Raw genomic sequence first — 6,697 nt, 5'->3', positions numbered from 1 at the left:
TGGCTACTTCCTTTTTCTTTTGATCCCGTCTCCCGTGCCGCCTTGGAAACGTTGAGGCCGCTGCTGCTAAAAGGGTCCCGCATGTCATCCTCTATGTACAATAAAATTTCTTTCTTCGATTATTTTCGGGTCGTGATATTTGGTCACTTGCCTTTTTCTTTCGATCTCATGCCGCCTTTGAAACGTTGAGGAAGCTGCTGGAGCATGGGTCACGCATGTCATCCTCTATGAACAATAAAAGTTTCCTTTCTTGGAGTTATTTTTTACCCCTAATTTACTGGCTACTTCCTTTTTCTTTTGATCCCCTGCCGCCTTTGAAACGTTGAAGACTTTGCTGGCTCATGGGTCCCACATGTCAGCCTCTATGAACAATAAACATTTCCTTTCTTGGAGTTATTTTGTACCCCTATTTCTGGCTATTTGCCTTTTATTTCGATCCCCAGTCGCCTTCTAAACGTAGAGGACGCTGCTGGCTCGTGGGTCCCAGATGTCAGCCTCCATGGACAATAAACCTCTCCTTTGTTGGATTTATTTTTCACCCTCTGATTTTGGCTATTTCCTTTTATTTTGATCCACTGCCGCCTTGGAAACATTGAGTAAGCTGCTGACACATGGGGCCCACATGTCATCCTCTATGTACAATCAACTTGCAAGATCTTCGAGCGAAAGAGCTTGTATTAGTGGGACCAATATGTCAACCTCTATGTACAATAAAAGTTTCCTTTCTTGGATTATTTTTAGCTCCTGATATTTGGTCACTTTCCTTTTTCTTTCGATCTCAATCCGCCTCTGAAACGTTGAGTAAGGTGCTGGCTCATGGGACCCACATGTCATCCTCTATGTACAATAAAGTTTCTTTTCTTGGATTTTTTTACCCCTGATTTTTGGTCACTTGCCTTGACGCTACTGGCTCATGGGTCCCACATGTCAGCATCTATGAACAATAAACCTTTCCTTTGTTGGATTTATTGTTTACCCCTAATTTCTGGCTATTTGCCTTTTTTCTTTTGATCCCTGATGCGTATAGTTGACACGTCCGTTGGGAACCCCAAGAGGAAGGTGTGATGCGCACAGTAGCAAGTTTCCCTCAGTAAGAAACCAAGGTTTAATCGAACCAGTAGGAGTCAAGAAGAACATTGAAGGTTGATGGCGGAGGAGTGTAGTGCGGCGCAACACCAGGGATTCCGGCGCCAACGTGGAACCTGCACAACACAATCACAGAACTTTGCCCCAACGTAACATTGAAGAACATTGAAGGTTGTGGATGATGATGTTTGTTTGCGAAGAACAGTAAAGAACAATTGCAGTAGATTGTATTTCAGATGTAAAGAATAGGACCGGGGTCCACAGTTCACTAGTGGTGTCTCTCCCATAAGATAGCGAGATGTTGGGTGAACAAATTACGGTTGGGAAATTGACAAATAAAGAAGGCATAACAATGCACATACATATATCATGATGAGTACTATGAGATTTAATCGGGGCATTACGACAAATTACATAGACCGCTATCCGGCATGCATCTATGCCTAAAAAGTCCACCTTCGAGGTTATCATCCGAACCCCTTCCGGTATTAAGTTGTAAACAACGGACAATTGCATTAAGTATGGTTCGTAATGTAATCAACACAAATATCCTTAGACAAAGCATCGATGTTTTATCCCTAGTGGCAACAGCACATCCACAACCTTAGAACTTTACATCATCTGTCCCGGATTTAATGGAGGCATGAACCCACTATCGAGCATAAATACTCCCTCTTGGAGTCACAAGTATCAACTTGGCCGAGCCTCTACTAGCAATGGAGAGCATGCAAGAACATAAATAACATATATGATAGATTGATAATCAACTTGACATAGTGTTCAATATTCATCGGATCCCAACAAACACAACATGAAGGATTACAAATAGATGATCTTGAACATGATAGGCAGCTCACAAGATCTAACATGATAGCACAATGAGGAGAAGACGACCATCTAGCTACTGCTATGGACCCATAGTCCAGGGGTGAACTACTCACACATCGATCCGGAGGCGATCATGGCGATGAAGAGACCTCCGGGAGATGATTCCCCTCTCCGGCAGGGTGCCGGAGGCGATCTCCTGAATCCCCCGAGATGGGATTGGCGGCGGCGTCTCTGGAAGGTTTTCCGTATCGTGGCTCTCGGTACTGGGGGTTTCGCGACGGAGGCTTTAAGTAGGCCGAAGGGCAAGTCAAGAGGCGCCACGGGGGCCCCACACAACAGGGCCGCGCCGCCCTGTTGTGGCGGCGCCTCGTGGCCCCACTTCGTCTCTCCTCGGACTTCTGGAAGCTTCGTGCAAAAATAGGACCCTGGGCGTTGATTTCGTCCAATTCCGAGAATATTTCCTTACTAGGATTTCTGAAACCAAAAACAACGAGAAACAACAACTGGCTCTTCGGCATCTCGTCAATAGGTTAGTGCCGAAAAATGCATAAATATGACATATAATGTGTATAAAACATGTGAGTATCATCATAAAAGTAGCATTGAACATAAGAAATTATAGATACGTTTGGGACGTATCAAGCATCCCCAAGCTTAGTTCCTACTCGCCCTCGAGTAGGTAAACGATAACAAAGATAATTTCTGAAGTGACATGGTATCATAATCTTGATCATACTATTGTAAAGCATATGAGATGAATGCAGCGATTCGAAGCAATGATGAAGATAATGAGTAAACAAATGAATCATATAGCAAAGACTTTTCATGAATAATACTTTCAATGCAAGCATCAATAAGACTTGCATAAGAGTTACTCATAAAGCAATAAATTCGAAGTAAAAGCATTGAAGTAACACAAAGGAAGATATAAGTTTCAGCGGTTGCTTTCAACTTCAACATATATATCTCATGGATAATTGTCAACACAAAGCAATATAACAAGTGCAATAAGTAAACATGTAAGAATCAATGCACACGGTTGATACAAGTGTTTGCTTCTAAGATAGAAAGAATAGGCAAACTGACTCAACAATAAAGTAGAAGATAGGCCCTTCGCAGAGGAAGCATTGATTACTATATTTGTGCTAGAGCTTTTCATTTTGAAAACAAGAAACAATTTTGTCAACGGTAGTAATAAAGCATATGTGTTATGTATAAGATATCCTATAAGTTGCAAGCCTCATGCATAGTATACTAATAGTGCTCGCACCTTGTCCTAATTAGCTTGGATTAACACTGATTATCATTGCATAGCATATGTTTCAACCAAGTGTCACAAAGGGGTACCTCTATGTCGCCTTGTACAAAGGTCTAAGGAGAAAGCTCGCATTGGATTTCTCGCTTTTGATTATTCTCAACTTAGACATCCATACCGGGACAACATAGACAACAGATAATGGACTCCTCTTTAATGCATAAGCATTCAACAACAGTTAATATTCTCATAAGAGATTGAGGATTAATTGTCCAAACTGAAACTTCCACCATGAATCATGGCTTAAGTTAGCGGCCCAATTTTCTTCTCTAACAGTATGCATACTCAAACCATTTGATTGTGAGAACCGCCCTTACTTCAGACAAGACGAACATGCATAGAAACTCACATGATATTCAACAAAGGTAAAGTTGATGGCGTCCCCAGAAACATGGTTACCGCTCAACAAGCAACTTATTAAGAAATAAAACACATAAGTACATATTCTTCACCACAATAGTTTTTAAGCTATTTGTCCCATGAGCTATATATTGCAAAGACAAAGAATAGAAATTTTAAAGGTAGCACTCAAGTAATGTACTTTGGAATGGCGGAGAAATACCATGTGGTAGGTAGGTATGGTGGACACAAATGGCATGGTTATTGGCTCAAGGATTTGGATGCACGAGAAGAATTCCTCTCAATACAAGGCTAGGCTAGCAAGGTTGTTTGAAGCAAACTCAAGTATAAAAGGTGCAGCAAAGCTCACATATGAACATATTGTAGCTATTATAAGACTTTACATTGTCTCCTTGTTGTTCAAACACCTCAACCGAGAAAATATCTAGACTCTAGAGATCAATCATGCAAACCAAATTTTAACAAGCTCTATGTAGTTATTCATTAATGGGTACAAGGTACATGATGCAAGAGCTTAAACAAGATCTATATGAGCACAACAATTGCCAAGTATCACATTATTCAAGACATTAAACCATTTACCACATGCGGCATTTTCCGTTTCCAACCATATAACAATGAATGAAGTAGTTCAACTTTCGCAATGAACATTAAGAATAAAGCTAAGAACATATGTGTTCATACGAAACAGCGGAGCGTGTCTCTCTCCCAAACAAAGAATGATAGGATCCGATTTTATTCAAACAAAAACAAAAACAAAAACAAACGGACGCTCCAAGTAAAGCACATAAGATGTGACGGAATAAAAATATAGTTTCACTAGAGGAACCTGATAAGTTGTCGATGAAGAAGGGATGCCTTGGGCATCCCCAAGCTTAGACGCTTGAGTCTTCTTAAAATATGCAGGGATGAACCACGGGGGCATCCCCAAGCTTTGACTTTTCACTCTTCTTGATCATATTGTATCATCCTCCTCTCTTGACCCTTGAAAACTTCCTCCACACCAAACTCGAAACAAACTCATTAGAGGGTCAGTGCATAATTCATATATTCAGAGGTGACATAATCATTCCTAACACTTTTGGACATTGCACAAAGCTACTAAAAGTTAATGTAACAAAGAAATCCATCAAACATAGCAAAACAGGCAATGCGAAATAAAAGGCAGAATCTGTCAAAACAGAACAGTTCATAAAGACGAATTTCAAAGTGGCACCAGACTTGCTCAGATGAAAATGCCCAAATTGAATGAAAGTTGCGTACATATCTGAGGATCACGCACGTAAATTGGCAGATTGTTTTGATTTTTCTACAGGGACTACTGCTCAAATTCGTGACAGCAAGAAATCTGTTCCTGCGCAAGTAATCCAAATCTAGTATTGGCTTTACTATCAAAGACTTTACTTGGCACAACAATGCAATAAAATAAAGATAAGGAGAGGTTGCTACAGTATTAAACAACTTCCAAGACTCAAATATAAAAAAAGTGCAGAAGTAAAATAATGGGTTGTCTCCCATAAGCGCTTTTCTTTAACGCCTTTCAGCTAGGCGCAAAAAGTGTGTATCAAGTATTATCGAGAGATGAAGCATCAACATAGGTGTTGGGAGTTTTCTCAACTATGCATTTTATCTTATCTATGTGAGTTTCAGAGGCTCTCTTTTCATTATTCTTAGGTTTGCTATCCTCGTCAAATAAATTTTCAGGGACAAGCCAACCATAATTAGTTTCTAGAGCATCGCTCATTCCTAGGAGCTTACAAGTTATTGTTGTCTTAATCTCCCCACCATCATTAATATTATTAGTGTACCTTACTCTCTCCATGTCGATCTTTTCAAGGATACTAACAAAATTGGTATAAGAGCCAAACATATTGTATTTAATAAAGACCTTTCTAGCCTCTCTTGCTACACCACCAAATTCTTTAAGAAGGGTTTCTAAAACAAAATCTTTCTTTTCCCCTTCTTCCATATCACCGAGTGTGAGAAACATGTGTTGGATTATAGGATTGAGATTAACAAATTTAGTTTCCAACATGTGTACTAAAGAAGCAACAACAATTTCATAAGTAGGAGCAAGTTCTACCAAGTGTCTATCTTCAAAATCTTCAACGGTACTAACATGAGTGAAAAAATCTTCTATATTATCTCTCCCAATTATAGACCCACGTCCTACCGGTATATCTTTCAGAGTGAACTTAGGAGGAAACATGATGAAACAAACTAAAGGTAAATAAAGTAAATGCAAGTAACTATTTTTTTTTGTGTTTTTAATATGGAGAACAAGACAGTAAATAAAGTAAAACTAGCAACTAATTTTTTTGTGTTTTGATATAATGCAGCAAACAAAGCAGTAAATAAAGTAAAGCAAGACAAAAACAAAGTAAAGAGATTGGAAGTGGAGACTCCCCTTGCGGCGTGTCTTGATCTTCCCGGCAACGGTGCCGGAAATTTGCTTGATGCGTGTAGTTGACACGTCCGTTGGGAACCCCAAGAGGAAGGTGTGATGCGCACAGTAGCAAGTTTCCCTCAGTAAGAAACCAAGATTTAATCGAACCAGTAGGAGTCAAGAAGCACGTTGAAGGTTGATGGCGGAGGAGTGTAGTGCGGCGCAACACCAGGGATTCCGGCGCCAACGTGGAACCTGGACAACACAATCACAGAACTTTGCCCCAACGTAACAGCGAGGTTGTCAATCTCACCGGCTTGCTGTAAACAAAGGATTAGATGTATAGTGTGGATGATGATGTTTGTTTGCGAAGAACAGTAAAGAACAATTGCAGTAGATTGTATTTCGGATGTAAAGAATAGGACCGGGGTCCACAGTTCACTAGTGGTGTCTCTCCTATAAGATAGGAGATGTTGGGTGAACAAATTACAGCTTGGGCAATTGACAAATAAATAAGGCATAACAATGCACATACATATATCATGATGAGTACTATGAGATTTAATCAGGGCATTACGACAAAGTACATAGACCGCTATCCAGAATGCATCTATGCCTAAAAAGTCCACCTTCAGGTTATCATCCGAACCCCTTCTAGTATTAAGTTGTAAACAACAGACAATTGCATTAAGTATGGTGCGTAATGTAATCAACACAAATAT

The sequence above is a fragment of the Lolium rigidum genome, chromosome 5 (assembly GCF_022539505.1).
Source record: "Lolium rigidum isolate FL_2022 chromosome 5, APGP_CSIRO_Lrig_0.1, whole genome shotgun sequence".
Classification (NCBI taxonomy): domain Eukaryota; kingdom Viridiplantae; phylum Streptophyta; class Magnoliopsida; order Poales; family Poaceae; genus Lolium; species Lolium rigidum.
The sequence above is the reverse complement of the archived record's forward strand: the minus strand, read 5'-3'. Positions refer to the sequence as shown.